This window comes from Triticum dicoccoides, chromosome 4B (genome assembly GCF_002162155.2).
Source record: "Triticum dicoccoides isolate Atlit2015 ecotype Zavitan chromosome 4B, WEW_v2.0, whole genome shotgun sequence".
Lineage (NCBI taxonomy): Eukaryota > Viridiplantae > Streptophyta > Magnoliopsida > Poales > Poaceae > Triticum > Triticum dicoccoides.
The window spans coordinates 650,261,065-650,272,572 of NC_041387.1; positions in this window are offsets into that span (position 1 = coordinate 650,261,065).

Genomic DNA, 11,508 nt, shown 5'->3' on the forward strand with positions numbered 1-11,508 from the left:
CGCAATAAAAACTTTCCTAACTTTTCCAAAGTTTCCTAACTAGACAAGTCATAAACAGGCAGGAACCAATAACACGATACTAATTAATAAATTTTAGTTTTATGACAATCAATTCTAAATCCTAATCTGTACTCCTAATAATGTCGGCGGTTTTCTCTCCTTTCACTTTCCTTATGATTGCCTTGGTACGTAGGTCCACATGTTTTTTCTCCTTCACTTTTCCTATAATATATATCCATATATATATCACGCTAGGAAGAGGAAGAAATCAAAACGCGGTCTCTCCTTTCCAACTAAAGCATGTCTATCGGTTCTCAAAAAAAAAACTAAGGCATGTCTATCTCTATTCTCTACTACCTAAAGGAAACTGAGTGTTCCGTTTTCCCTCTTACGTTCCACGTCCTTCATCCATCCTTCACGTACGATCCCCCACCCCTCCACCTGTTTTCGCTCCCTCGTGGTTCCCTATTTTTTCGTTTTCCCATCTATACTTGGAACGAGAGAATCATGTATGGTAAACAATCGATCTCTTAATAATTGGTAATACAAATGCAACTAATACAGACGCAATCAATTTATGTATGGTAACAGATATCTTTTTGATAATGCAATAAACTCAATAGCGGTGATCAATCTCCTTTTTCTTTCAAATCAATCTCTCTTTTTTCTTCTAAAAAATGAGTAACCTTCCGTGTTTCCCTTCCAGAATTCGCTCCGCCTTCGTCGAACCTCCCCAGTCTTTCCTCTGTCTCCGCCACGTCCCCACTTCCCCACAGTTTATATCAAAACGTAAAAACGGGTCATAACTAACAGACAACGTCAATCATGCACGATACCGTACGAAGACCACGCCCTACGCGCCCGTCACATACCAAAGTGGCAAAGTCCCGATCGGATCGTAACAGCAACATCGAGTCTGCTTTGCCTGGATAGCGTCGCCTCCCGTCGCCGCCGCCGCCGCTCTTTTCCAGCGCACTCTGGCGGCCTCCGCCGTTGTGCGTCCACCACGATATACCTCCGCTCTGCCCATCTTCCAATCGGCCGCCGTAAGCACCGGGGAATCCTCAACTGTAGGAGCGTACGCTGCAGTCATATGATCATTGCATCCGGGACTACATCTACCATACAAGGCCTCTGGTTCAGCCATCGTGTGCGCGCGAACAGCGTTGGCGCCTGCGCAATGAAGTGCCTGGTCCGGGTGCGGTGCTCTGGGCGGCGCCGATGACACGACCGCCTAATGGGCACCCTGACAACACCCTCCGCCAGTTTCTGACGTGTGGCTCTCCTCCTCGAACGTGATGACGCAGGCAACGCACAATGACCCCGACAATGCACACGCTTGCACAGCGACTGCAGACAACAAGAACAAGGTGAGAACGTGAGCATGCATGGGCCGGCCTTGGGTCCGCGAGGGACGTCCTTTAGAGCGGCGTGGACTCCTATCCACGAGCTGCTCATGCCCCTGAATGACGTCCATGGTAATGCATGCAGATCTTGGATTTCCTGAGCTCCTATGCAACTGCATATTGATTTTGGCTGGCATGTTTATATCCTTTGCACTTTATAGGTCGTTACTGAAACAATTGACATCTAATTTGCTGTCATGTTTCTTTATGCACAAGAATTTATATCCTTTCTAATAAGTAAATGGTGAATAGTGAGCATTCCTTTTGTGAGTTAAGCATCATTCAGAGAAGATAATGACCATGTAGCTGGCATGCATGGTTCTGCACTCTTTGATCTTGCATGTACGGTGCTGCTTGCACAACCGCAGGAACGTCGCACCTGCCGCCACCGCACCTGCAGCTCTGCGCGCACCTGCAACATGGTCGTGCATCCTCGGTACAATGTATTGTTGTCAAGTTTCTGGGCTCCAAGAGAGTACTATGTACATCTACATGCAATTATATTCTGCTTAAATTTCCTGTCTCTAAACAAGTTTAATTTTATAAACATACCTCCCAGTATTAAGCTGATCCCGTACATGAAAATGGATTTCAAACATATCAAATAGGTTCGGCAATGGCAGAGACGGGAGAGAGCACCCCGGTTCCCAGGTTCCGCTTACGCCTCCCTTAGCCCGTCATCTTCATTCCCTTCTAGCTAGGGTAAATGACTGAATCCAAGAGAGAGGTCTCTTAATTTGAGGTCGGTCTTTTAATTGTAACTTTATTATTTTCTCACTTATTGTTTATCAGGAAACATCAAGGTAATAGTGGAGAAAGCTTTCGGTGAGTATTACTGCCTCCACCTCAAAGTAAGTGTCTCAACTTTGTACTAACTTTAGTATAAAGTTATATTAGAGTTGAGACACTTATTTTGGGACGGAGGGAGTACTAGAGTACATGCCAGACTTGAAAAAAGGCAGGTAAGCATTTTACAAGAGGTTTCTTCGGATGTGTGAACTTTTAGTCTTTTTTGCAATATGCATGTTGTGGCGCTCACTTATTTAAACAAATAAATGCATTGTGCATGTACAATACTGTAATAAAAGTTGAGGAGAAACCGAGTAAAGTTTTTCATCGAGTTGACATATTGATAGCATTACTTAAAAGTGTCACTTATACATATAGTATATGAGTGTTCCCTGTTGCAACGCACGGGCATTTGCCTATCTTGAAAAAAATAGGAAGTCAATCTGATTGAGGAGAGGGGCAACGCTGCCTCCCGCGAGACATCGCGTCGTCTCCTCAAGTCTCCCGCTGGACCGGCAGGGCAGCAACATGACTCCGCTTCAGTCTGGTAATGCAAACCCGCCTCCTCCTCTGTTTTGACTCATCGTAATCATCTGAGCAGCCGGACCAAAGGTGGCAGATACCAGAGGATTGGGCTCGCTGGTGGCGTTGTATCTAGCAGCTTGTGGAGTTAGTAATGTTGCTGCTGAAACATTGATTTTCATGTAGTTTCATCGTGCGACAACTGGATTTTAGATGAACTCGGACACATCTCTGTTCCTAGAATGTTGCCATCTTGCTATATGCAAAATTAACTATTGTACTTTATAAAATTGAAATTTGTGCAGTGGCTGTTCACGACCAAATTTTGATTAAATGCTTTCTATTTTCTATCTCTTCTTTGAACAATAATGAAGATGATTTTGTCCAATTATTTTGGTTCATTCATCCTGGCTTATTTTTCTTATTGTCATATGAAGTTTAGAATATTAACGTTCTACATTTTCTGCCAACATTTTACAATTTAGCTTTAGTTATTTATTGGTGTGCATGTTTTCCTGGAGAAATTTGAAACCTGGTTTCTTCAGTTTTAGATATTTCTTCAGTTTCCACCATGCTCCACACGAAGTACCAATTTTCAGCGGGTTAATTTTCGGTTTGCGAAACTTTTAGATAAAACCTGGGAGTAATGGCTTATCATGCTAGAAATTTCAAGCTTGTCTCACAATGTTTTTCCGTCAGTGTGTTTAGAAAAATCTTGGAATTAATAGCTTATCACACACTAGAAATATGGTTGTAACTAGCTCAAACACAAAGCTGTGTTATAAAGCTTGTCATAAGAAAAACCTGACATGTAATGGTTCCAAGAAGGTGATACATGATTTATTGTTGTGTTTCTGAATGCTGGGTATGCAGAGTGTGAGACTTCAAGACATACAGATAGTTATGTAGTTCCAAGAGCACCAGTATGTGTTTGAATCAATAGATCAAAGTTTCTTTACATGCTGGCAGTTCTACTTCTGATGTTTCTGCAGGACATGATTTGTTGGTGATGACTCTGAATGTGAGGGTGCTAAGAAGTACATGATGCATTGTGAAGTTCCCTCTATTACATGAAGAAGAATGACAATAAAGACTTGCCATATGGTACCTCCCTATATTCTATTGTCTTCATCTCATGTATCTTTCTTTTTTTATATAGAAATTCCATTGTTAGCAAAGGGATTTGACACCACTAGGGCAGAGGCTACTTACCGATTATCACCTTGCATAGGATGGAAGATGCGCACTTGGAGAAGGTCCAGCCAGTCGATCGCCTTTGTACATACCTAGCTCTCCAGTTTTTACTTTTGCTTATTTTATAGTGTTAAAATTGCTTAACTCACTGCTTCTGAAAATATTAGTGAAATCGAGTTGTTGGTGGCCACCTCTTAACCAGAGGAAAAGGTTACCTTCAGCAAGTTGAAGCCAAACGTCCTGCTCTGCTTTTCAAGTAGCAGCTTACAGCTTACGTTCATGCGGCCATGTTGCCTCCTCTCAATTATCTGCACTCTGTAGACAGGCTATCCAAGGTAAATTCACGATTTTAGTTTACCTTCATATCTGCTTATTTAAAGTACAAAAGGTTTGGTGTCTTGATGTGTTGATAGATGCGAAAATAGTTCATGATATAGACTTTGAAAATTTGTGTCTTTGTAAAATCATAATTCGATTGCAGTTCTTGATTGTCGTCTAATTTTCTTGTATCTTTTGAAGAATGTTAAGCTAAGAAAATTAGACAAATCAGTTGTACGTAACTTTGCAAATTTAGTATGTCGGTCACATTTCTAACTTTAAAATAGCAGAGATCATAAATCATGTGACAAGTCGTGTTGATAGGAAGCCGAGTCGCATGCAAGTGCATGTACAAGTTCACTCTTATTTTTATTAGAGATAATTTGTACAGTGCTTACCATAATTGTGTTAGTTGCAAACTCACTGTGGCCTTGTTAAAATGATTGTCTGCATGACAACTTCCATGCTATAAAGCACTAGGACACACTTGAGTAATATCTCGGACTATCAAATGGTGCAAACATCAAGAAGACCACTCAATCCTATCCTCTCGCTCCGGCGACGCGCCCCGCGCGCGTCACAGGAGAAACCCTAGCGCCGCCGACGGGCTTCCCCTCCTCCCTCGCCGTCGCCAGCGAGGGCGCATCGGGCGAAGCATGGTTGGCGCCGGCGGCAGCGGAGCTGCCTTGCCTCCTCGGCGGGGGCCTTCGACGCGGGTCGAGGCGGCCGCCTGGAAAGCGGCGCTGGCGGCGGGCGCGGCAGCGCGGCGGCGAGCTGGAGCCTACTGGCGGCGATGGCGTGACCAACGCGGCGGTGGCGGGCATTCCTTGGTCGCCAGAGTCAGCGGGGTCAAGGCCGGATCTGGGGCCTGAGGCGCGGGCCGAGGGCGGCACGGTATGCTGCTCTCAGCCCCTGCCATGACCACGGTGGGTGGTGGTGCGACGCGGCAGCGGTGGGCCGGTGGGAGGGCTGGACGGGATCCAAAGCATCAGCAGCTGGACGACGGCAGGCCGCACAGATTGGCTCCTCAGTGAGCTTCCTTCGCGATTGGTGGCGGCCCTTGGGATCTCACCTTGCCGACGGGCGGGTGTATGTTGGTGGCCTCGCGTGGAGCTGAGGTCGCCGCCGAGGTGGAGTGACACCGAGTTGTCCGGTGGGGAGGCAGGCTGGAGGGACGGGAGGCGCCAACGAGCTCGGGCCACCCATCGCTGGCACAGGGGTGTGCCGGCCCAGATGCGTACGCTTCCCCTCCTTCCCTGTTCCTCGGCCATGTGTGGGCTGACGCTACTCCGGCGTTGTTCGAGGCGAGACGTATGCCGTGATTTATTTAGTCGGGTGCGTCCTTTGGCACAAAGCCGATCACTTTGTCGGTCTTGGGGGTGTCTGGATGCAGGGTGGTGGCCCCGGTGGCGGGAGGCTCGACGTTCATGGGCGGGACTTGTGCCTCGGGTGCGGCCGAGCGGCCATGGCCACGTGGGTGGGTGTTCGCTGGTGGTTGACGGAGCTAGGTGCATCGAAGGGGGTGGGCATGCTAGGGTACATCACCTGCCCAATCTTGTATTGGTCGATGGCGGCGGCGTCCGTTGACACCGTATCCTTCTTGTAGGCTCCATCGCGGTGGCCTTTCTCCTTCGAGTTGCTCCGGGTGAAGACCCGATCTTTGGGATCAGATGGTGGCGGCTGCCGTGGTCGTTCCCTTCTTGGAGGCACCATCTTGTAGTCCTGGGTTTGTCGTTCCCGTCTTACCTCCCCTCGGAGGAGGAGGTCTCCGGTGGCTCCAAGTAGTTCGTCCTCGCGCATTTGTAGTGGCTTGGTAGTCATTGGGGTGGTGTGGCGGTGCTCGGCACCTTTGTATCTTGCCTTGGGTGTGTGTCGTGTGCGGTGGTGGCGTGAGTTTGTATCATGGTCCTTTGGTTCGGTGCTTTATATATAAAATGGGGCGAAAGCCTTTTTCGGTAAGAAATATCTCGAGAAGGAGAAAGGTTATATTGTGGAAAGGGTGTTTAAAATGTTGGTTTGTTGGACAAATGGACGGTAGAATATACATCATGGACCTACTTAGCAAAGTGAGCAGATGTTGTTTTGTGAGTACGGAATAGTGTCTCTATGAGGTTAATTTGATCGTGATTTACATACTTTCTATACTCTATAAGGTTCATGTAGGGAAATATTAATGTAAGAGTGATAGCTCAAGGTTAAACGAGTACAACATTAATGTAGTGTTGAAGCAACATGCCTTCAAAGCATCTATATTGGTCGGTACAAATTTTTGCTGATTGATTCTAAATTGGTAAGGTGGTTCATAGTGTTAGACTGTCAGACACAAGGTTTTTCTTATGAAGTCTGATTTATCAAGGTATGATCATTCAACTACTCCATTATGCAAAAAACAATGTAGTTAGAAATAGTAGAGTGCTAAATATTTACATTATAAGGCTGAATCGTCTCATTTGCTAACTGAACCAGAGATGGTGAGCACCTGTTCGATGGAAGCTCATTTACCGTAATGCTAAATATGTTTTTGAAGCATTGCGGAGGGCTGGTGTAAGAACAATTGTATTGTCCAACTTAAAACCCCATCTGCGGACACTTTTAGAGGCCCTGAAATGAGATCACTTGTTTAATGTAGTCGTTGTATCTGCAGACATGGGTACAGATTTATAGAGGAGTAGCCTTAACTAAGCATGTTAGGTGAACCTTCACCATGTATCTAATGTCCTTTGTATGCATGTTCTACCTTCGGTTTTCTATTAATATTCGCCATAAATTCAGTTCTCTGCTTTCTCTGCTAAGAGGTTGCAGCAGAAAACTCAAATCCAACAATATTGTTGGAAGCTTGTGAGTTGTTGGGCAAGAAGCCTGAAGAGATTGTACTTAGTCTAAGATGACTAATTTATATGAGTATTCTCGCTATTTGCCTATTCCGGTCACCATTACGTGTAGTGTTTGGAGTGTGCTTGTGCCCTACTCTTGACAGAAGTTAAAATGAGATACTATGTATGATAGAAAAACAAAGTCATCCCAATGATTTTTATACTGACATGGTGTCCCGAGCACCCTATAGTGGAGCATCACTCTCCATCATGCTGACAACTTAGATATATGGGTTAAATAAAAAATAGAAGGTGACGTTGACTTAAACAAAATTTAGGGGAGAATCTTCATGAGGGAGTCCCCTATTCCTCTTCTATCCCCTAACTCTGCCCATGCGATACGCTCGACATCCATGTCTGCTCCCTAGAGAGTAGGAGAAAGGGTGAGTGGAGGAAGGGAGAGACGGAGATATATGTAGAGAGGGAAGGTTTACATGACCACGGTTGTCAACTCAATCAAATATATATGCATTATAGCTCGTAGCAACGCACGGGCTTTCTACTAGTGGACACATAGTGCTCAACATGCTGCAACAAATCAACAAGCTGCATCTTCCTGTTCAGGTGCACATGAAGCCTTGAGTTGAGAGACTCACTCCTATGATTACTCATCATGCCTAGGAAATATCTATCCTTTGTGTACGCAGCAGCCCATTTGTGTCGTAGCTCGTACATCCCGTTAACCCATGACGACCTCTTCCTTGTTGGTTTTATTTTGAATCAAACCTTATAAGCCTGCCATCTTTTCTTAAACTCATCAACATCCCAATGACGGTAAATGAATTCCCTAAATTCCTCAAACTTTTTCTTGCGGAGGTGCATCACCATATTCTCCTCGATATGCCACGTGCACAAACGATGATATGTTCCAGACCAGAGAGTAGCTATTGCTTTAGCCATTGAACCGTCCCCATCGGTGATTGCTGAAATGGGTGCCTTCTCGGACATTGCCTCCAAAAATACATGAAGAAGCCACTGGTATGATGCAACTGTCTCGTCTGACACAAGACCGACCCCAAACAAAACTGTGCTGCGGTGATGGTTCAGACCAACAAATGGAACAAACGGAAGCATGTACTTGTTAGACCGGTATGTACTGTCGAACACCATGACACCACCAAAGGCAACATAGTCAATCCGGGATTGTGAATCAGCCCAGAATATGTTCCTCAAATGGCCTTCTTTGTTTTTTGTGTATTTGAAAAAGAATTATGGGTCTGCTTTTTTCTGTGCAATCATATAGGTGAGCAAATATCTAGCGTCACTGCCTTCTATCTTGCGCTTCTTCTGGATTGAAACATGGTTGTATAGGTCTCGATCTATAAATCCAAGCTTGTCGGGACCTCCAACATTCTTCTCCATTACATTCATAATCTGATGTATTCGAAGTCCACCAACAGCATACTCGATGACATCGGCCTTTTGTGCGTCAGTCATTCTACGATGAGCCGATAAGTAGGGAGTCAGGTCAGTAGGGACAAACAGATGGTTATGCTTGTCCACAAACTTCTGGACGAACCAGACGCCACTGCTATCTAGCTCAACCTGAAAAAGAGCGGGACACCCACACCGAGAAAGATCCCTCGGTGTTCTTTTTCTTTCAGCTCTGTTAAAGTGCTTAAGGGCCCGCCATCCTTGTTTGCAGCACTTGTATGTCCTTCTATATGCATTTTGTTTCGGATCCGGACCCCGGTACTTCAGATCATCCTTTCTAACACCAAACCCTTTTTATCTCGCATAGCCTACGTAGAACATGTAGGCTTCTTCCTCAGTCCTGAAAGTCTTGTTCACAATCTCTATGTATTCCATACACTCATTCAAATCTGAACCAGCCATGCCTTTATTATCAATTCCTTTACCTTGCATGTGTACATCATCCAGGTCTATGCCATCCTTGCCTGCATCCTCATTATCATTATCATCCATGCACATACCATCCATTCCTTTGCCTTTGTTTCGTCTATCACCCATGTCCTTGTCATCCTTGCCTGTATTCCCCAAATTTTTTCCATCGTTGCCTTTATCATCCATGTCGTTATGCTGCCAACGAAAATAGATAGTCAATGTTACAGATGGATATCATACATAATAATTATGTACTACTCTGCTTAAATAATTGATTTAATTTTTCATATCGGATTCACGTACCAAACTCAGTCCTTCAAAAGATGTAAGTAAGTATAAAATATGCCCTGACTAAATCCATAAATATTTAATTGATTGTACTTGTTGTAACTGATGATCTCCTAATTAAATCCAAAGTGCATGAATCTTTCAAGTCCCCTGATAGATCCACCCTGATAGATCAATTATCTCCAAACTCCATTCAAAATTGTGTCCTAACTAAATCCAAAATTATCACCTAACTAAATCCAAATTATCTCCTAACTAAGTCGAAAATAACTCCAAACTCCATACAAAAATAATTATCTCCTAACTAAATCCAAAATATCTCGAAACTCAATTCAAAAGCCTAACTAAATCCAAAATAACTTTCTTTGAATCCAAATCTGCTGACAACTTTCTCATGCCACACAACCCTAACTAAGTACTTCAATATGTCCTAGCTAAATCCGACTTACACTTCCTTTGAATCAAAATCTTGTCACAACTTTCTGAAACCATAAACCCTAACTAACTACATCAACATGTCCTAGCTAAATCCAACTTACACTCCCTTTCAATCAAAATCTCGTCACAACTTTCTGAAACCATAAACCCTAAACCTCACATGACATATCCTAAACCCTAATCAAATCCGACCCCTATTGGTACTATATGCATAAGGGACTAGCAAAGATTTGAGATGGCTAGGCACTTACAGCGAAGATCCGGCGTGAAAAAGTTGATGCACGTCGATGAGGATGATGTGGCCTCTCGGGTCGGGGAAGGTGGCGTCCGCTCGGGGAAGGAGGGGAGGCTCGTCGGAAGATCTGGCGCCGCGACCCGAGTGGGGTGACTTGCGATGGAGGGGGAGGGGGGAGTAGGAGCAGGAGGAAGGAGTGACACAACGAGTGCGACCGGCGGTGATCGAGGGAGCCGGGGGCGACCGGCGGCGATCGAGGGCGCCGTTGTTAGGGCTCGAGAGGAGGAGAGAGGACGAACCGCTCGAACCGAAATTCAAAAGAGTACGGACGATGATTGGACCTCTATAATGAAGTGTTTTTTAATGCAATTAATTTAATCGAAAAATTTAGGACGGGAATACCCCTGGACTTAATTGGGCCGATTAAAGGTACAAAAAAATTTAGGTCGAAAATACCCTTGGACTCAAAAAGGCCTAGTTATTATCATCCGTTAGATCGCCCATATAATACACGTGATATGGTGTATTATGATGCACCGTAAAATTTCCCTTATATATCTATGATAACAGTATAATTTCCAAGATTAAGTTATGATACCCTGACAGATCTAAATATCTGTCTTCTCCATTGTTTGCATCCGCTTGGAGCGTTTTGGTTTAGCTGTATTATTTTCGAATGAGCATAGCGCCCAATTTCACTCATCATGCATGAAAGTGATGAAGCCTTGTGACCAAGAGGTCACGGGTTCAAGTCCTGAAAACAGCCTCTTACAGAAATGTAGGAAAAGGCTGCGTACTATAGACCCAAAGTGGTCGGACCCTTCCCCGGACCCTGCGCAAGCGGGAGCTACATGCACCGGGCTGACCTTTTTTTTATGCATGAAAGTGATGAAACAAGATCCTCCCACCATCAGGTCCAAAGGCCACTCAACTGCCACCTCACAGTCACAGAACTACCACCACAAAACTCACAGCGCCTAGCACCTCATGCATCGAGACTTCAATACTCCAGGCAGACAGCGAAGGGTCCTAAAGAACCGGTAACCAGAACAGATCATCTACCAACTAGTAAAAGAACTACTGAATGGACCAACAAAGTATTTAGATGCGATCCATATACAACGTGCCAACAAGATGGTTCTTCTAGACATAGGTATTTACTTACTAGCACAAGTTGACGCAAAGCAAACTCCTCAAAGTTCGCTAACTTCGTCTAATTAAGCTGAAAAGGTATTTATGGCACCTTTCACAGTCAGATCAACCTCATCATACGTGGGATCTATAAACAGCAAAATAGCACGGTAGGACCTGTCAGTGCTAGACATGGATCACGCCGTTTGATCCTGCGTGCAAATAGTATAATAATCAAAGTTAGCTGAAGACAACAGCATATAATATATGTGAAGGCTAGAGATAAGGTGAGCAAACCTCGTCAGTGAGAAAAACTACTTGTAAATTTAAACACACAAGTCTTACTTTTATATATCTGTGATAACATATTATCCTTTACATGATTGGTTTATGATATCCTGACAACTCAAAAGACCAGCCTTGTAAATTATTTACTTCTGTTGGAGCTAGCCTTTTGGCTAGTTGTGCA